This window comes from Lactuca saligna, chromosome 7 (assembly GCF_052625555.1).
Source record: "Lactuca saligna cultivar CGN05327 chromosome 7, ASM5262555v1, whole genome shotgun sequence".
Classification (NCBI taxonomy): Eukaryota; Viridiplantae; Streptophyta; class Magnoliopsida; order Asterales; family Asteraceae; genus Lactuca; species Lactuca saligna.
The window spans coordinates 143,203,083-143,226,005 of record NC_136423.1 but is presented as its reverse complement, the minus strand read 5'-3'; positions in this window follow the sequence as shown (position 1 = coordinate 143,226,005).

Here is a 22,923-nt window from a genome sequence, read left to right as displayed (position 1 = left end):
ATAGATATCTACTACTATTCACACCTACTCATACTCGTCCCAAGTATTGTCTCGCAGTCCCCAAGTCCTAAAATCACAAAACAATTAACACATACGAATGTGTCCAATTAATCATAAAAATTTTCCTAGACTCTCCTAGGAATTCTTCCATGCGCATCTTCTATCATCAATCATGCTTCAACTCGGTGAGTGACAGAAATTCCACACGATGGGATAAATTCAAGAATTACACCAATCGTTCCATTATCCAGCCAATCAAAGGTGTACTTCAGACGTACCGTACTCCTCTAAACGTTCCGTTATTTTATCAAACATAAACTAAAGGCAAGACACCACTCTTATGATATCTTCTAATAGGTGTCATTCACTATCATAAGCCTTGCATTTCCTCCGTTTACTCAATTCTCTACGAGTCGTCACCATAACGTTTTGTACATCTAACCAGAGTTCGGTGTACCAGACGAGAATTTAAGATAAGAAAGCTTTACTTACGATAGATGTATAAATCTCCTTATCACTCCGAAACGTTTACATGCTAGTTCTAATATGGTAGTCGTACTCTTAGAATCCTAAACACATAAGGTTTCTAGATCCGGTCGGCAACAGACCATTGATTCGAACAAACAATAGCATATAAGGCAAACATATAGCATTTAGCACATAAAAGCATTTTAGGCATCATTCCTAAATAAACTAGTGCTTATGTCAATTTAGGTGTACTACCTAAAATATAAAAGACACACTCGACTCACAATCATCGCTTAGCATCCTAAGCTTAAGTTTAGAAATCCTACAAATTCCTAGTTCGCTTAAACTAATGCTCTGATACTAACTGTGACATTCCCAAATTTCATGGCCAGAAAAGACTGATTTGTTTATCCTTTATTTTTATAAAATCAAAGTAATTCTTTGATTAAAAGAGTTGCGGAATTTGTTCTCAAAATAAAATATGATAAATTAAAATTTATCAAAGCATTTCTCAAGGAAATCTATTTTCATTAAATAACAATATATCGGGATGTCATGTTCCGATACAGACCAAAAGCATAAGCAATATAAAATAGACCTTACAACAGTTATTTATAACTACTGGTCTATAATCCAAAATCTCTCGTCAGGTCCAACTTATACTCTTGTGCCATTACCTGCAATGCAAAGAAAACTGAGTGGATCAGGCTTGGGAGTCTGGTGAGCATATAGGGTTTTCAACCCACAATAATACATTTATTATATTCAATTATCAAACAATCAACCCAAATACGCATCCCCATATCTACTTTATTTTCTCAAGGGTTTACCCTAAGAATCCATTATCCTTCATTCATTAATTCCTAAGGATTTACCTAAGGAATTGGCACGAAGTTCATTGCTGCCAAAGCTTATCTATCAGATACATAATCCATAGTTATCAGGTGCTAACTCCATAGTCACCAAGGTTTATACAATAGGCACGCAGTCACATCGTCACCAAGGTTTATCAATAGGCACTAAGTCACATAGTCGCCAGGGTTTACTTAATAGGCACAAAATCACATCGTCACCAAGGTTTATCAAATAGGCATGAATTCGCGTCATCACCAAGGCATACTCAATAGGCACGAAGTCGCATCGTCACCAAGGCTTTACTCAGTAGGCACTACGTCTCATAGTATTCGCTATTTCATCTACCCATGTTCTACCCGACACATTTGTAGATATAAATTACATATACAATTTAAATCATTTAACACCCGTATAAAAACATCAATTCCAAGCCCATCTAAAATAGACAAATAATATATATATATATATATATATATATATATATATATATATATATATATATATATATATAACACATAGTGTGTATTTCATAGCTAATACTTTTTATTTATGTGTTAGAAGAAAGTAACCACACACTCACACATATAAATGACTTTATATTATACACATAGCACATATTTCATAGAAAATACTTAATATTTATGTGTTAGAAGAAAGTGACCACACACTCACTTGATCAGAAGATGATCGGACAGCACTACGGCTCTTCAAATAGTATTCTTCGGTGAACCGGGATATCTTCACACACCCAGTTTCTCGCGGACAGAGCTTCGGCCAGGAAACTCTTTTCTTCTCGGGATCTTCAGGCTTTGGGACTTGCTTTGGGTCTCGGGAATGATACTAGGGCTTTGGGGGTATTTCTTTGCTCGTAAATCGATGCAATACAAGTGAGAGATGAGAGAATGAGCAACCAAACTCGGTTGTCCCTTCAAATCTATTTATAGGGCTGCTTTCTCATTTTCCACGCCGTGCACTTGGTCGTCACTACATGCGTCATCGTCCACTTGCACTTTCAGGCTCCAGAATGTGTCAGAATTCATGGCACGTCGTGGCCATTGTTGCTACGTCGTGGTCTCTGACACAACTTTGGGGTTCGCGCCCCAAACTTCAGAAATTCATAACATTCGCATACGAACTCCGTTTTCGACGTTCTTTATATCGACGTGTAGGTGAGATTATGATCTACAACTCTCTTTTAGACTCTGTTGGCTAATTTTGAATGTTTTTTTAATATATTATAAATATATTACTTATATATTATTTTTAGTAGGCCAGGACAGGAAAACTCCGTTATAAATTCATAGCTTCTTCATCCGACGTCTGTTTTTGCCTATCTTTTTATCGTTTCACTACTATTAACGAGATTTTCAATTCTCGTTTAGATTGTTTCGGCTAAAAACTGCTCGATCTCAAATCGAGTGTTCGGGTTGCATACTGTTATGTCGAAACTTCAGAAAATCATAACTTCCTCATACGAAGTCAGATTTGGGCGTTCTTTTTATGCACGCTCTTGGTTTAACGAACTCTTCAACTTTATTTCAGATTACTAAGGCTATATATCGTTCTAACTTAAATTTGCATTTTACGTCATTCGACATCGTGCCAGTTCTGTCGCGAAACTTCGACAGGTCATAACTTCTTCGTTATAACTTGGATTTCGGCGCTCTTTATATGTACGGAATCCTTGTAACATATAATATAACTTAGTTAAGATTACTAATTCTAAATAATCTTTCATCAAAAAGTCATTTTTGACGCTTATCGTCTCTAAATTGACTAGCCCTAATCTACAGGCGTTACACCATAACAACAACCTCCTTACAACCAATACCCTAACTACCAACCTTATCCACCACCAATCTACAATCCCCAACAATATCTATATCCACCTTACCAACAACCATCCAATTACATGCAACAATATCCCAATCACCCCTTTTCACTCAATCCCCCTTAAGATTTGACACTTAGACAAATGATGGAAACAGATGTTACTCATACACCTCTTGCTATTGTTTATCCTGCAAGCCGCCGAGGAATTTAATTGAACTCAAGTTTCATACCTCTTGCTATTGTTTATCCATGGTTTGGATAGATAAGACCCTCAAAAGCATTTGAAGTCATTTCATATGATATATGTTAGCATGTTGCCTGAAAATGTGACATTGGATGATTTCAAGCTAACCGCCTTCCCGATCACCTTGGAAGATAAAGCTAGAGAGTGTTTATTCAACTTACCATCGGGATCGATTCACACATGGGAAGAATTACTCAAAGCCTTCAATAGCAAGTTCTATCCCACATTCAGGATATCAAGCCAAAGAAGTGACATTTTGGGGATTCGTCAAGGGGAGAATGAGACATTTCATGATTTTTGGGAGCGTTTCAACAACTTATGTACAAGTTGTCCTCAACACAACATACCCGAACAACTACTTCTTCAACAATGTTATGAGGGTATGAATGAAAAAGATCGAATGATGATTGATGCTTCAAGCGGTGGTGACATCTTCAACAAGACACCTCAAGAGATAAGATCACTTTTTTGGAATAATTTCTCAAAATCAAAGAAACTTTGGGAATCGAAATGAAATGAAGAGAAGTTCTCCACAAGTGGTTGGTGAAGTTAGAAACACTCAACACTTGGAATCAAAGCTCTTATATTTGACTAATGTGCTAAGTCAAATGGTAGTGGGAAGTGGTCAACAATTGATTGTGTGTGGCATTTGTGCAATGACGGGGCATTATACGGATAAGTGTCCCTCACTTGGTAATGAACCGGAAGATGTAAATGCAATGGGAGGATATCAAGGTCAACCAAGACCCATGGGATTTCAAAACAGTTTCAACTCAAATTGGAGGAACAACCCAAACAACCCATACCCACCAAAGCAATATCCACCAAAAATTTTGATGAGACCTCAACATCCACAATACCCCTCCCAAAAACCTCTATATCCACAAAATTCTTTTAACCCTCCAAATTACCAACAACCTCCACCACAAGTCCAATTAAGTGGTTACCATCAAATGAGCCTTCAAGAACTCGTTACTTCTCTTGCTCAAAGCCAAAGCCAATTTCAACAAGAGACCAAGAATACCTTCTCAAACATTCAATCACAATTCCGAGACTTGGCTACCGCTCTCAATAAGATGGAACAGAGGGGATAAATTGCATCTCAAACTGAGAAGAACCCCAATGTGAGTGCAATAACTTTGAGAAGAGGGAAAACACTTGGAGAAAGCAACCCTGAAAGAGTTTCAAGAGAAGAAGAGGATGAAGTCATCATGGTTGAACCTTCAAAAGTTGTAGCTCCCCCAAAGGAACCGATTGTGCCAAACGTTGATCAACCCGAATCTTCTAACAAACCCATCAAAACGTTGGTCATACTACCACCCTTCCCTTCCCTGTTAGCCGTTTCCAAGAAAATAGAGAAAGAAAATGAATCATTTGAAACTTTCCACAAGGTCCAAATCAACATTCCACTATTGAATGCTATTAAGAAAATTCCAAGTTATGCAAAATTCCTCAAGGATTTATGTACCAAAAAGAGAAAATTCAAGGTAAATGAAAAGATTCAAGTCAACACAAATGTGTTTGCGGTTATCCAAAAGAAGTTACCTCCCAAATGCAAGGATCCGGGAATATTTTCTATTCCTTGTACCATTGGTGATTTGCATGTTGAAAGAGCCATGTTAGATCTTGGAGCCCCGATCAATGTGATGCCATATTCGGTTTTTCAATATCTCAATGTTGGACCCTTGGAAGAAACGGGAGTTATCATTCAATTAGCGGACAAGTCAAGGGTATCTCCAAGAGGAGTGTTGGAGGATGTGTTAGTACAAGTTAATCAACGTGTTTTTCCGGCGGATTTTTATGTCATTGATCTTGAGGAGAAGACTCCTTCCAAATTATCTATGATGCATACCGCTCACACAATCATTGATGTCCATAAAGGAAAGATAACTATGGAGTTTGATGGAGAAACCATTCACTTCAACATCTTTGAAGCAATGAGGTACCCTAGCAACATTTCTCCATTGTATCGGGTTGATATGATTGAGCCAATAAATGGGATAAGCCCTAATGTATGCATAGACAAGATAATCATGGAAGATGATTGTAAGCCTAAGTGGGAAGCTCAAAGAAGATTGAATCATCCAATGATGGAAGTGATCAAGAAGAAGATAATTAAAAGGTTCAAAAGGTGAAAAGAGAAGAAAATGGCATTTCATGACAAGCACATAACCAAAAAAACACTTTATTCCTAGTCAAAAAGTTCTTCTTTATCATTCACACTTAAAGCTATTCCCAGGAAAATTGTGATCTCGATGGCATGGACCTTTCATTGTTATAAAAGTGTTTGATCCTGGTGTGGTTGAAATCAAGAGTTTGGAAATAAACCGAATCTTCAAAGTGAATGGGCACCATTTGAAACTATTTTATGAAGGCTTTGACATGGGAGAATTCGACAACGTAACATTGGAAACACCAATTACAAAGGTTGACGGAAGCGAGGCTATGTCTTGGCAAAGACGTTAAATAAATTCATTGTAAATAAATAATCTCCTCTTGAAGTTTTGGGTGTTTCTATACTTGAAGTTGGTCTAAAAATAAGCATACTGAATTCTAGCAATGATCTTGGTAAAGTTTGAAAAAATGCATAAAATCTGCAACTTGCGCGGGTACCCGCGCGGCCGAGCCCCAGTCGTGCAAATCTGTGCTCCAAAACTCCCCCAACACGAGTTGCAATATGATTGTAGTGTGCGGCCGGTTCCTCACCCGCACAAATGTTTGAACAACTGACTGCCACCCTCGCAACCTACTTGCGCGACTGCCTTCACCCTCACAGATTTTCTCACGGCCAAGACAAAATCCTTCCTCTTCTGTGTGAGACCAATGATGTTAATTCTTTATTTGCGCGACCCAACCATCACCCGCGCAAAGTTTGCGAGGGTACCCGCGCAAATATGTCACTTCATAAGAAAATTTTTGAGCCATTTCATATTCTCCTTTACGCGACCAAGCTTTCATCCATGTGTATTTAGGCGGCTAAGAACTTCATCCAAGCATCATTATGTGACCCACGTGTTGCTTCCATACCATCCTCGCGGGCCTCCTCCACCTTGATCCCGGTACGATCCTTCCTTACTCTAATCCTAAGCATTGAGGACAATGCTTAATTTTAAGCTTGGGGTGAGGTATTGTTTATCTTTTAATTTTTTTATTGCATTTAGGTTGTATATTGTTGTAGTTAGAGTAAGTCATTTAGGTCATTCATAAAAAAAATTATATATATATACATATATATATATATATATATATGTATATATATATATATATATATTGTTTCTTTCTTTTCTAATTTTCATACTTTTTAGATGCATTCTAGTTTAATTTCATGCATTTTTGTTTTCTCTTGTCTTCTCATCTCTACAGGTACCATAGCGCCGAGTCATAAGTATTGAATCATAGATTGGTCCCGGGTCTTGATATGGAATTCCTTGTATTTGATAAATGGGACATGTTTTGAGCCTCACAGACCACTATGAGACCGCTTGTGTGGGGGTCAGATGAAGGTAGCTTGATTGGGTCTAGGTGCGGAGGGATGTGGTTGGTCATGCTAATATGTGCGAGCAAAGATTAGCCCGTTAAGGTATTTTGAAAACATTGAATATATTGAAGACTCGCATCTTGGTTTTAGGGGGACTTTTTATTTTGCATAAGAAATTTTGTAGGATTTTGGAGCTCATTGCGGTTGCGGTTTGGCTAGAGTTGGGCTTAGTGGGCTTTCCGATGCATTGTTGGGCTTGACAGATCCATAAAAGAAGATTTGGGCTTAAAAAGCTAAAGGCTTGGATGAAGTGGGCTTGTGAAGATGGATCTTGGACTTTTATTTTGGGCTTGGAGCATCCATATTGAAGCTAAAATATGATTGGTTAATTTAAATCACATGGATATGGAGGGGACCAAAGGAATATTTGGTAGTGGAGGAATGAGGAGCCAATAGCATTACAACAACACTTGCGTGGGTACCCGCGCAACTGCCCAGTTTGAGCATTTTGGTCATTTGGCACATCATAACCTTGGGGGATCAAATTTATCAGCCACACTCTCGATTTTTCACCATTGGAGACCTATAGGAGGCGATTTTGAAGCTTGAAGACTCATTTCTTTTCATCTTTCCAAGATATTGGTAGTTTCTTTATGCAATTAGACCTTTGTGATTGTTTTTCTATTGCCATGAGTGGCTAAACTCTTTATTTTGGTAGACCTTGGCTAAAACCTCTGAATGTTTTTGGGTTTTTCAAGGATTTATGGTTATTTATCAATTATCTTATGTCTATGCTTCTAGTTCATAATTTCTATGCTTCTTTAGTGCTTTGATCATGAGCTTGGTACTTTAATAAGAAATTATTGGTTTATTTCTTTGGTTTAGCATTGAATCATTGTATTTACTTAGAACAAGAGCTTTATGATGGTAGAAATCATCTCAAGTTTATGAATCATAACGCCTTTATGGATGTGTAAGCATTGACATCCTCTAGTAATTGGGGATTTCTTCATTCTTAAGGCTAATCAACTTCTTGGGTTCAATTGCTTCAATTGGATTATTGATTTTGATTAAGAAGGTGTGTTGCGGGCTTCCCCAACCTCCATACTACTTATGAGAAATCTTGGCACATCATGCTTCATGATTGCTATAACCAATTTGGGATGAATGAGAAGCTTCATGTTAAATCCTAATGATAAACACACAAATATTCATTGTGTTGAATTACCTTGGTTTACCAATTCTCTTCAATATTTGAGCATCTCACTTTCTTGCTTAATTGCAAGTTTTTAGTTATTAAAGTCTTCTAGTTTTCAAACAATCATAACACCCACCCCCCTTTAGTTTAATTGTAGTTAGTTAGTTTATTTACAATAGTTCTTTTAGATTGCATTGGTGATTGAATACAACCATTCCCCCGAGGATCGATACCCCTTTTTACCATTATATTACATTTTATTTGCAAACAAAGGGTGTAATTTGCTTGGTGGACTTGACACACCACCAAACTCCCGAAGCACGGCTCCAAACTTAAACACCTAAAACCACAATTGATCCAATTCCATAAATTCCCAAATTACCATAATATCCTCAGAAGTCAAACTTGGTCAACCCCTAGTCAAAGTCAAAGTCAACGAGCAAGGTCAACATACCATGTTGACCCAACTCGTCGAGTGAAGCATACAGACTCGTCATGTTCCTTTAGAACTCAGAAAGTCACAAAAACCCCAGTCAACTCGCCGAGTTACCAAGTAACTCATCAAGTCCATGCAGCATCCAGAATATCAGGAAAACCCTAACCAACTTGTTGAGTCACCTCGCTAACTCGCCGAGTTCATGTAGAATACAGAAAGTAGCTAGAAGCACAAGAAATTCTTATGTTCCTTTTCAGGATCACTGCACCAATTGGTCCAGTTTACATTTATACCATTCCTAGTTCTAGTATTGATCCAATGATAAGTTGTGGATTGAACAACACAAGCCAACTCTTTACTGCTACGCACTCTATGGTTGAATACCATACCGATCCTATAGTTTCATATCTCCCACAAAAGAACAAGAAGGATGAATATAATGATGTTGTCTCGTTTGGTGTTGACCTAATTCCTCGTTTCGGCAACAAAAAAAATCTCAAACAAAGTAAACTGAATGGGTAAGGCATTCCACCATTTATGGAGAACCACATATACTTTCATGATGTGAGAGCACTCACGGAAAAGTTGGTCTTCAGATTCGGCAACTGTATGACATATGGGGCGTATATTAGAGCAGTAGCATATGCATTTTCTATTTAAATTCATACGAGTTGGGAGCCTATAAAGACGCAGTCTCCAATCCAACAAGTTAACTTTTCCAAGAACTATCAAGTTCCACACAATTTCGATTTTGTTTATGCCAAGAAAAGCCTCTTCAATGAGATGCCTAAGATAATGTCACACCCCAAAACCAAGAACGGCGGAAACGTTCAGGCGTGCAGGACGTCATGTGAAGTATCATAACAGTGTAAAGTAGTAAACAAACAACAACATCATCCATTGCATTAAAAGTAAAGTTTTAATAAATGTGTGTTATTTAATAGTAGTAAGACACCAAAATATGTAATCAAAATAAAAGATGAGTCTTGTATGTGCTCCGTCTTCTCAAAACCTGGTCATCGTACCTATCTACTGGTGACCTGAGAATACAAGTTATTTTGAAAGAGAGTGGATCAGCATGAAGTTGGTGAATTCATAAGTATTTAAGTGTCATTACTCTATTTTAGAAAGTTGTTAGGAATGCCATGTAAATCTTTGAATGAACATTTGATATAAGTATGAAAACCCTAGAAAATCCCATATTTTCTACTAGTATAAAAGTAATCTTCTACCAAGACTTGAATGTTTTGAAAGTAAAACAAATGGTTTTTCCCTTGTATGACTACTATTAACAATATATAGTCTACCTCATCGTTTATGTGCAAGTATCACAAAATAAAAGTAATAGGGAAAATATAGCCATATAAGTATTATCCTTTTATATTAGGATAAACCTGACATCGCGACTGCCGAATAGTATTAACCTTGAACCTCCGTAGATGTTCATTTTCCTCTGTAGCTAACAGCAGGTTGAAGGAATGGTTAGTCCCGTAAAGGTACCCTTAGTATAAGTATTAACCATAGGCATCCATAGATGTTCATTACCTCTGTTGCTAACAGGTGGGTGCCGGAATGGTTAGCCCCGTATGATATCCTTTTGTACTAGGATAAACAGAACTAATTTACACGTATAATATGTAATAGTATATCATCATATAGTATCTAGGTACAAGTATCCATGTAAGTGTATCTCTTCATATAGCATTTAGTATATACTCATGAATGAACTGACTCTGGTGTGATTCTTTGTAATAGGAGTAATGTTTTGTATCCCCTAAACTATCCTTATAATAGTTTACTGGAATGTATTTGTTGTCCAAGAAGGTTTATACACCCTTGCTACTCAAGAGTGTGGGAACTGAATGAAAAATGAAAGTTTTCATATCAATACACACACACACACACACACATATATATATATATATATATATATATATATATATGTATATATATGAACATAGGTGTATAGATATAGATTTGATCAAGGACATGAAAGAGGTTTTGTAAAACATTTAAGAGTTTTTAACAATAAAGAACAATGACTTGATGTCATTTTATAAACCTTTCAAAAGTAATTCATTTGATAATAAAGTATTTTCAGATAGAAAACCTTTTCATGTATCACATTTTGAAGTATTTGAAATCAGTTGGTTGAAAACACAGTTATAAATCACATGCGATTGAATCTATAACATGTTGTTTTCTACTTGTATTCCCCCCCCCCCTCATTAAATCATTTAAAATCATTTAAAACATTGATTAAGGGGTATGAACTCACCTGTAGATGGTGGTTTGGATGAACTGAACGATGTAGGATTGCTAAGTGTCAAGTGAAGACTTGTACACACTCAAAGATCCTAGTTAACATATAATCACAAATATATGTATCCAATTAGTCTTTAAACTACTAATTGACAATGTTAAGACGTCCTATGACATGCTAAACACCTTATATAAGTGTTATAAGTCCCAAGGATTGCATCTAGGTTGTTGTAGGACAAAGCTATTCGGTTTCGGGTTCGAGGGTAAACTCTCTTGGAGTTTACGGTTTTGTGGGCATGAACAAATGATTTTACGGTTGTAAACTCATGAGTTTATGGCCGTAATCTCATACACCTTTGACCATTTGATATTTTGAAGCCTTGTATGTCCCTTAGAAGTATTTCTACTTGATGGTTAAGTTCTTGGAAGAGATTAAGGCACCATTTCCCTCCTTAGAGGAGTTCATGGCCCTAAGACCATTTCCCTTTGGGTTTTCACCCGTAAACCCTTATGGACCACTATAGTTTTCTGCTTTCAAGTCCCATACACATTAAGGTATAAGTCTAGGCTAGTTTCACAAGGAAAGGAAGGGACTAGGGCACACTTTTGGCCCTTAAAGAAGGGTTTACGGTCCAAGGTGTTCTTGGGCCGTAAACTCTTTGATCTTGGTGTTTCCTAGTGATTTCTTGATGTATAGACATATAACAAGCCTTATTATACTCTAAGATAGAAGGACTTACGATTTGGGACGAAAGACCGAAGATCCTTGGGAGAGAATCGGGTTTTTCTCTAGTTGAAAATGGAACAAATGACTATAAATGGCTAAGGGCCATATATATACCCCATGGGGTGTACGAATGCAAACTCCATGTTTGGGTCATAAACCCCAATTTCTTGGAGTATGGAATGTTATTGTTGCACAATAAACCCTAGGGCATCCTCTCTCCTAGTATCTCCTAAAGTGTTAATCAAAGAATACTCAAACTTATTCCAAATAATCTGAAAATTAAAAGTAACTGTTCTGACTTCTATTAACTTGATATGTTGTACAGAAAGGAAATTTCGGGTTGTCACAGTTAATACATAATGTATTTCTTCGTTCCAAAAAATAGACACCATGTATTTGTCACTAATTTCACCAGTCCACGTCCAAGAATTATATTTGATTAGTGAATAATGAATGAATATCAATATCATGATGGTTCAAGAAGTGATGTATTTTTTTGGTGTTCCCCCAAGTCCATGTTCTACGTATACTTGGTGAATTCCTACCGATACCTTCATCATCTCCATGTAAATCCACAATATAATCTTTCAAAAAGAGCCCTCTTCTGTTCTAAATCACCACCACCATTTAGCAGTTAACGCAAAATTGAGAAAATGAAGACTTCTAATGCCAAGACATCCATTCTTCTTACTGTTGAGTACTTTATTCCAAGGAATCCAAGTTATTTTTCTGTCCTCTTCATTACGACCCCAATAAAACTATTTAAGATACTTTCAAGTCGTTTAATAACCGCACTAGGGACCTTGAATAAGGAAAACCAATAGAAACCTAGTGTACCTAGCATGACTTTGCATAACACAAGCCTCCCACCAAAGGATAAGTACCAAGTCGTTTCATCACGACTTTGCGATTCTATTCACCTTAGCTCCCACCTGTACACTAAGGTCTGTGAAAAGGAAGGATCCAATGCCACATCTAATCAAGTTAGCCATAATATCAATTTCATGCTCATCCACCCCAATGCCCATGACCTTGCTTTTGTTAAGATCCACTTTGAAACCAGATGCTAGATAAAAGCACCTTAATTAAGATACATATGAGATTCATGGAGTTTTCTTTGGACCATTCTGCTAAGAAGATAGTATCATATGCATATTGAAGGATAGTGAGAGTGGGAACGTTATTTGGAAGATGAATCCCTTTATAAATCCCATTCTCAATCACTTCTATAATAGCCTCCCTAAGGCCTTCCATGGTAACGATGAATATGAAGGAGTAGAGTGGGTCTTCTTCGCTCACACTGTAACGACCAAAATTTTCAATAAATTTGCAACTTTTCAGAACATCTCAATTTCTTTAAGTTTTTACAAAAAGGTTTTCAATACATTTATTATCAGAGTATTCCCATAATCATAGCATAAAACATAAACATGAGGAGCGGTACGATCACGCATTTGCCTTGCCACAGTCTCCTGAAGAACCTGAAAAACACTAAACCACAACTGTAAGCCCGAAAGCTTAGTGAGATACCCCCAAAATACCAACCACATATACCGTACACATATAACATGCTATATCATACAATCACAGAACAGCCATGCATTTCGGGTCTACTGTGTGACTGGTCCGCCGTATCGGGCCTTCAGTCCACCTGGTCCATCCTCCGAGTTTAGTCATGTCCCTCGAGTCTATAGTGTGGTTGGTCCGCCCGCACCGGGCCTTCAACCCACCTGGTCCACTCTCTGAGTCTGCAATATGACTGGTCCGCCCGCATCGGGCCTTCAATCGGCCTGGTCCACTTTCCGAGCCTCGACATGTCTGGTCCGCCCTCGTGGGGCCTACAGCCTATCCGGAACGCTCGCTGGGCCTTCGGAATAACCGATCCGCCCTGGGTATGTTGGCCTACAGCACAAAGCAGGTCCCGCCTCAACCCACCCCAGTCAAACATCCATGTACACATAATCATACAATCATATAACAATTCACATTCAATCAAACCGATCTAGCAAATCACGTATCATAACATACTCTAAACAGGATACCGACCTAACAAGTCACTAGCATATACCATCCTAATACCCGGATGCAAACATAACAAGGTAACAGCATAACAACGATACCCAGATTAAAATCCGATAAAGGGCCGGCCTTGGTGCCTTGGACCCTGTTGACATAGTGAGGATAACTCACCTTGCAACTGCTGACTGAAAAGATAAGATCACGCTGCTCCAACCTCCGACACGATCTCCGCCCCTGATAAAGTCGAAAGACTAAACCCAATAAATACCACAAAATACCAAAATGCCCTTAGAAGTCAACTGGTCAACTCTTGATCAAAGTCAAAGTCAAACTCAACCTTCTGGCTGACTCTACTCGCCGAGCCAGCCCGCTGACTCGCCGAGTCCCCCAACACTGAAAAGTCCCATCTCAACTCACTGAGTCATCCCTTGACTCACCGATTCTTAGCTTAACCAGGAAGGGCTAAGACCTGAAGAGCAGACTCGCCGAGTCCAAGGCTATCTTCAACCAACTCGTCGAGTTGTTCTTCAAACTCGTCGAGTTCCTACCCATCTTCAAGCAACTCGCCGAGTACACCCTTGTGACTCGCCGAGCACCACTAGCTCTTAACCCATACAGAAGCCTTCCAGGCCATGCAGTTGATCCAAAACGTAGATCTACCCTTCTACAACCCATCTATCATGTAAAGTGGCAAACTTTACATGAATCCAAAGAGATCTAGGCAATTTACACTCTATGGTTAGGGTTTGGGACAAGATGACTTCACCAAACACTCAAGAACAGGGACTTTAATGCACTATAGACCTTCTCCATTCCAGATCTGAGGTAGCAACCTCAGATCTAACCTTCAAACTTGAAATACCACAAGCTAAACTTTCCACACATTCCAAGATGATGAATCTAGGTGAATAACAGCCCAAGAAACAGAGTAATACCTCAAAAGGAAGCCCCAACAGAAGAGAAATCCGAATCTTAGCAAAGCCCCTTGCTCCAAGCCTCCTATCTCTCTAAGATCTTCTCCAAAAATCTCTTCTCTAAGGTTCAAATGCACTCAAATCCCTCATAATCTCGTCTTAGGGTTATCTGGACTTCAAGAGAGGGTAAAGAGGCTGGGGAGAGGGTATAATGTCCTTTATATAGGGTTCATCTCCCGAAATTAGGGTTTTCTCCACTCCGCGCCTACTCGACGAGTCCAGCCTCCGACTCGCCGAGTAGGCCATTTACACGCGACTAGAGTCGCTACCCTACTCGCCGAGTCCACCCATGGACTCGCCGAGTTGCCCTTCCACATTTACACTTTGGACCCTGAATTTGCACTCCTGAACTCGAGATGTTACAATTCTCCCCCACTAAAATTAGGCTTCGTCCTCGAAGCCTGCGGTAACACAACTCGAGAATTACTCTCGCAATGCAGCTCCTAGCATTAACCAGAACAGATTCCTCAAAACACAGCCAGTGAACCCCGAAACCCAACTTTCTCTTTTCTTGCGGTGTTCTGACCCCCGCTTCGAGCCGGCCACCGGCCTCATCCTCTGATAACCACACCTAACCACCGAGTACCACACCCTGATACTTCGCTCGCTCCAAATCACAACAATCATTTGACTCATATGAGCTAGAAATAATCCCTGAACCACCAGAATCCCGGTCTGAATCTAACTTTACCCACTCGATACTGACAGGATGATACATCCCCTCGGTCTCATAGCAACTCTCATGAGATCCCTTCCGCAATCTCATACCCATGCTGAACTGGCTCTAGCATCCTCGGGTTGGAAAATCCGATACACTGACATTACCTCCAAACATCCCCCAGGATGAATTATCACTACATACACAATTCCTTAACCGAAATCAAGCTGGGAATCCAAGACTCTATCTCTGCATCCCTTCCGAGCCTCTTGACTTTACACCCTCGAAATTTCTTCCGTGACCTCGGTAAACATCCAAACCGGATGTGATTCCATACCACCGCCACACACACACTGCACAATAACCATAATTAGAACACCCCACTCGTAACTTCGCACTACTGATGTCACTTCCGTGACTTACATTCCTTCTCGGAGCTACATTCCTTTCCTTTTTTTCCTTACCAAGGAGATCCAGTTGGCTGCCTTACAAGAGCCACGGTGCTCACCCAATACTACATCATTTCCTTATGGCATAACCGCTATCCCATGCACCACACATACTCTGAATCCGCCCGCAGCGACTCTCGAGTCCATGAACTACCTCCACTAATCGTGATCAATATCCGGGGCCAGACCTTCTAACGCTAACATATCGCGACGTACTCAATCCATTTCCTCGCACCGATCTAACGACACATGCAGAGTCTTCAGCATGACTGGACCGTCTTACCAGGCCTTCAACCAAACTGGACCACTCTCAGAACCATCAGCAGACCTGGACCGCCCTCCAGGGCCTTCAGTCAGGCTGGACCGTTCTCCGAGCCTTCGGCCTGATTGGTACGCCGACCGACCTTCAGTCTATCCGGACCGCTCAACTAGCAATCAACATTCCGAGTTTCTCCTTCGGGAAACTCCTCCCATGTATGCTGTTCTAGCCATCTAGGGGTTCCGAACTCTACCACCATCCCATATACTCAGTCTCTGCCCGATCCCAGGCATTCCACAATCAATCACCCTTGGTTTGTATCCCGCCCCGCACGCCTGCCACTTACTCATACCAGCCTACACTTTTGGCTGACCGAAACACTGTTGAGTCCCACGCAACTAAACAAACTCTCATGCTCACCGATCTTCCAGAGAATTCTCCAATTCTCCCCCACTTAGAGCGCTGACTATCAACCACCGGTCGCCATTACCGACCTCCCTCTACAACCCTTTATGACACAAACACTTACACGCGAACCGATTTCCACTGACACGAGCAACCTTCGCAAATCACATATCAACATTGATCATCCTGGGCTTGAAAGAAACTCGATCTTCAGCTAACCACTCCTCAGATTGTAGATGCTACCCGATATTCAGACCAAACACCCGATTCCCACTATTAACCCTCATGAATGATAACCAACGAAATTCCCAACACTAACCCATAACCATGCCCTAACCCTCAAAAATCAATGAATACAATACCAAAAACCACACAACAAGAGTAGCAGATAAACAATACTCCACAATAATCATAAAATAATAAGATATCAAGAAGAAACATACCCACAGCTGCATCCAGTACTGCCCTGACCTCCTCCGTTGTAAGCTGGAAAGCACGACCCTAAGCCCTTGGGGACTCCGCTCCACCCTGACCTCCACCCGTGATCCTCAAAGTGGCCGGTGCTGGAGCCTGCACCGGTCCCGCAGCAAGCTGTAGACAGTTGACCCTCAAGTGCCCAACCTGATGACAGTGATAACAGATCCTCAAATCCCGACCTGGGGCCGCCTACCGACAATCCCTCGCATAGTGCCCCTCCTTTCAGCACTTGCGCCATGCACCACCGGACCAACAAACTTCGGTGTGACCCTTCCCACAAGTGTGGCTGCTCTGATCTCCCAATCTAGAATCGACGGTCTTAGACCGTTTCGGCGCCGGCTGCGACTGCACCGGAGCCTGCCTCTACTCTCGCAACTGCAACTCAATCTCCAACTCACGCTGCCTGGTGGCCTCCTGCAACTCTAACAAAGTCTCGCACCTCTGCGTAGACACGAACTGCCTAATATCCCTCTTGAGCATACTCAGATATCGGGACATCTGAGCCTGCTCCGAAGCAAACTCGGGGCAAAACATCGCCCTCTCAGTGAACATCCTGGTGATCTCCGTCACCGACTCCGAATCCTTCTTCAGCTCAAGGAACTCCTGATCCAATCTCTCCCTCTTAACCCGCATAACATAACGAGTGTTAAACATCTCTCGGAATTGATCCCATGAAACCGCAACCCTCTGTGCATCCGAATATGACCCCGTGGTCAATCTCCACCAATCCTTCGCCCCAAGCATCAACAGGTTCATAGCACACCTCACCCTCTGATCAGCAGGGCATGAACACGTGAAGAAACACCCTTCCACGTCTGACAACCATCTCATAGCAACAATCGGGTCCTGAACTCCATCAAAGGTAGGGGGCTTCGTTTTATCGAAGTCCTGATACTGGAAACCTCTACCAGCTCCTCCCCATGCCGCTGCTACAGCCGCTGTAGCTGCCGTGGCATCCGTCTCTGTGAGAGCCGCATAACGCTCATCAAAATACTCAACCATAGCGGTCTTGATCGACCCAAACAGTTCCATCAGCTCAGCTCGGAACAACACAGCAACCTCATCATGCAGGATCTCATGAATCCTAGCATCCAACTCGTCTGTGCTCATCTGACCAATAACCTCGGGCAGTACTGACCCGTCCTGACCCCCCTCTCCTGCTCCCGATCCTAACCCGGATCCACTCCCAGCATGCCTCGTGACCACCATACTGAAAAACACCACAAAATCTCAAATACTTCCCACTAACCCGGGAACCAACTCCCAACTCAACCCTAGAGGTCATGGTTTCCCTGATACGCGTATGGGTCCTGTACTTTCAGTAGTACGGGCCCATACTACCTTCTACACCTACCTATATTTGTATGAAGTACTACCACAAGACCCTAGTGACAAATATACACAACAACGCTCGATCCTCACTCCTAGAGGAACACTGGAAAGCTCATATAGAGGGAAACCCTAGGCTAGCAACCATCATAAAATAGGCAACATTATCATGAAATCCTGAAGATCCCTAGCCTAGTACTACCATGCTGTTCTATCAAAGCTCGAAAACAAATATCATGTATGGTATTTTGGGGTTACTTACTGGCTCTGGCTGATCGTACCTCCGTGTCCTCCTTTTACTTATTTTGAAAACCATTTTAAATTCTCTTTTAAAAACTCTCCTTGATTTGAGACTGGATTCACACGAATGTTCCTCCAATTCACTCAAACCAAGGCTCTGATACCAACTTGTAACGACCAAAATTTTCAATAAATTTGTAACTTTTCAGAACATCTCAATTTCTTTAAGTTTTTACAAAAATGTTTTCAATACATTTATTATCAGAGTATTCCTAGAACCATAGCATAAAACATAAACACGAGGAGCAGTACGATCACACATTTGCCTTGCCACGGTCTCCTGAAGAACCTGAAAAGCATTAAACCACAACTGTAAGCCCGAAAGCTTAGTGAGATACCTCCAAAATACCAACCACATATACCGTACACACATAACATGCTATATCATAACAATCGCAGAACAACCATGCATTTCGGGTCTACTGTGTGACTGGTCTGCCGTATCGAGCCTTCAGTCCACCTGGTCCACCCTCCGAGTCTAGTCATGTCCCTCGAGTCTACAATGTGGTTGGTCCGCCCGCACCGGGCCTTCAACCTACCTGGTCCACTCTCTGAGACTGCAGTATAACTGGTCCGCCCGCATCGGGCCTTTAGTCGGCCTGGTCCACTTTCCGAGCCTCGGCACGTCTGGTCCGTACTCGTGGGTCCTACAGCCTATCCGGACCGCTCACTGGGCCTTCGGCATAACCGATTCGCCCTGGGTATGTTGGCCTACAGCACAAAGCAGGTCCCTCCTCAACCCACCCTAGTCAAACATCCATGTACACATAATCATACAATCATATAACAATTCACATTCAATCAAACCGATCTAGCAGATCACGTATCGTAACATACTCTAAACAGGATACTGACCTAACAGGTCACTAGCATATACCATCCTAATACCCGGATGCAAACATAACAAGGTAACAACATAACAATGATACCCGGATTAAAATCCTATAAAGGGTCGGCCTTGGTGCCTTAGACCCTGTTGATATAGTGAGGATAACTCACCTTGCAACTGCTGACTGAAAAGATAAGATCACGCTGCTCCAACCTCTGACACGATCTACACCCCTGATAAAGCCGAAAGACTAAACCCAATAAATACCACAAAATACCAAAATACCCTTAGAAGTCAACTGGTCAACTCTTGATCAAAGTCAAAGTCAAAGTCAACCTTCTGGCTGACTCTACTCACCGAGTCAGCCCGCTGACTCGCCGAGTCCCCCAACATTGAAAAGTCCCATCTCAACTCACTGATTCATCCCTTGACTCACCGATTCTTAGCTTAACCAGGAAAGGCTAAGACCTCAAGACCAGACTCACCGAGTCCAAGAACAGACTCGTCGAGTCCAAGACTATCTTCAACCAACTCGCCGAGTTGATCTTCCAACTCGTCGAGTTCCTGCCCACCTTCAAGCAACTCGCCGAGTACACCCTTGTGACTCGCTGAGTACCACTAGCTCTTACCCATATAGAAGCCTTCCAGGCCATGTAGTTGATCCAAAATGTAGATCTACCATTCTATAACCCATCCATCACGTAAAGTGGCAAACTTTACGTGAATCCAAAGAGATCTAGGCATTTTACACTCTAGGGCTAGGTTTTGGGACAAGATGACTTCACCAAACACTCAAGAACAAGGACTTTAATGCACTCTAGACCTTCTCCATTCCAAATCTGAGGTAGCAACCTCATATCTAACCTTCAAACTCAAAATACCACAAGCTAAACTTTCCACACATTCCAAGATGATGCACTCAAATACCTCACAATCTCGTCTTAGGGTTTTCTGGACTTTAAGAGAGGGTATAATATCCTTTATATAGGGTTCATCTCTCGAAATTAGGGTTTTCTCCACTCAGCGCCTACTCGCTGAGTCTAGCCTCCGACTCACCGAGTAGGCCATTTAACACGCGACTAGAGTCGCGACCCTACTCGCCGAGTCCACCCATGGACTCGCCGAGTTGCCCTTCCACATTTACACTTTGGACCCTGAACTTGCACTCCTGAACTCAGGATGTTACACACACCTTTTCGCATACAAAATTTAGAGGTTGGATTTCCATTTGCAAGAACCGACACTCTAGCTGAGGATAAAAAAGCAAACATCTAACATTTCCATTTTCCACGAACTCCAAAAGCGACTAAATGCTATCAAATTTGGAGGTTGGATTATGCAGAAACATTCTCACCAGTAGCTGAGAAATGGTCTATTTGGTTATTTGTTACCTATGTTGCCTTCTTTGATAAAACATATGGTAAAGAGGATGTTTAAACAAATTTTCTTAATAGGAAGCCCTCGAGGGGTGTGTGACACATCCTGAAAGGATTTAAACATACAAAGTATCCATATAAGGTGTGTAGGCTTGAGAAATCTATTCATAGATTTTAACAAGCATCATGTAGCAGGAATATGTTCTTACATGAGAGAGTCAAAGAGTGTTGTATTTCGTGAAGTCCATATGAGTCTTGAGTACATGTCAAAGCTAGTATGAATGTCAATGTCTTCCTAGTATTTCATATTGATGACATTACCACTCATATGAAACAATGTCTCTAAATTGCAAAGTGCAAAAGCTCGAGAATTGTTTTGCTATGATGGACATAGTAAAGCAACATTAATACTTGGTATTCGGATCTAAAAAAAGGATATAGATCAAAAATAGGATTCATTCAAATCACAATGTGTCGAATGGTTTTGGAAAATTCATAAGGGAATGTCCATATGCTTCATAGCAAGGAGTTGAATGAATCTCAAAACTCCTTTTTTTCCGATCATGAAAATGATAGAGCAAGATGAGCCCCATATACTTTAGATATAGGATTTATCATGAATGATATGAATTGTGTTGATGTCTCAGATCTTTTGAGCATCGTGAGATTGTGTCAGAAATTTGTATGACTGAATCATTAGATAACTATCAAGAACATTCTAAGGTATTGAAAGATACCGAGGAATGGTTGCTTGTAGATAATAGAGAACATGATGATTTTTAGAGATGATGTTGAGTCATAGCTTAAATGTATATTCATTTTAAGTTGTATCATGAAAGGTTTCATGTAGGAGATGTTGGTAGATTCAATAATTTGGCTATGACCACATTAGTGCGAGTGAAATAATCAATGAGCGTACCTGGATTAGAAAACTTCATAGTTGATCTTGGATTTATTTTGAATAATAAATTGGCATTAGAAACATTCTATGAAATTGCAGTCATATTGACTAGGGATTCTTGAGATCATAGAAGGTCAATACATAGAAGGAGGGAATTCCACTACATCTAAAAAGAGGTGAAGGATGGAGATCTAGTTGTAAAGTGAATGTTTTCCAAAGAAGAACATGATATGCATGCTAAGAGTATCAACACATTGGCATGAGAAATGTTGACAAGTTTAGAAGATAAGTCGATTACCTCGAAACCTTTATGCAATAGATAAATCTTTATTTGTTTTGGTGATTAAATAATGGAGATTTATTTATGAGTATGTGTACCGCCTTCTTCAATTATTTATTGTTGTGTTTCATTTTGCATGTTTACATCCAAAATAATTCTATTATTCAAATTTCACAGTTGGTAAGAAGAGTATTCAAGTATTTGAAAGGGATCGAGTATTATGGTTTAACTTATAGTGGATATCCTTATGCTTTGGAAGGATATTTCGATGCCAATTGGATTAACAATTAAGAGGATCACTCATCTACTAGTGGTTGGGTGTTTTGTCTTGACGGAAGTGTCATTTATTGGGTATCCAAGAAACAAACTTGTATTACTAACTCAACCATAGAATTTGAGTTTGTTGCACTGTCTGCTATTGGTAAAGAAGACGAGTGGTTAAGGAATTTGATTTATGAAATTTCATTATGGCCCAAACAGATATCTACCATTTCCATCAAATGTGATAGTATTGTAACCTTGGCTAAGGCTTATAGTCAAGTGTATAATGGGAAGTCTAAACATTTAGGTGCTAGACATGTCATGATCAGTGAGTTCATCATGAGCAGTGTGGTATTTGTGTCGGAGTTTGTGAGAACTTAGTAGAATTTGACCGATCATCTAACCAAAGGGTTAGGAAGAGATCTTGTGCACAAGGTGGCTATATAGATGGGTTTAAAGTCCACTTAAAATCTTTCATATTGAGATACCCAATCCCCATCTAATGTAATTTTAGATGTTGAATTCAATGTGGAAAGATTGATATTTGAATATTGGAACACATTGTTATCATCATCCCAAGGTATGTGTTCAGTACTACAAATAAAAGAGGTTGAAATTTTATTTCTTAATAGTTCTTTGAAAAATTAGATTTGCAGGTCAATGAACAAAAGAACTACCTATATAAGCATGAAGTTTAGCTGCTTCAAAAAGTTGAGACTTGGTTTTGATAGGCTTATTGAAGGATATGACACAAGCTAGTAATGTATATTGCCCACTTAGAACTTAGGAGAATGTAAATTGTTGTGTGTATTGTCTTCATGTATTCACTATGAATAAAAGTGGTTATATCCTAGTTACACCCTGATATTCAAATATTTGGGATGAATAATATACTAATGTGAAGT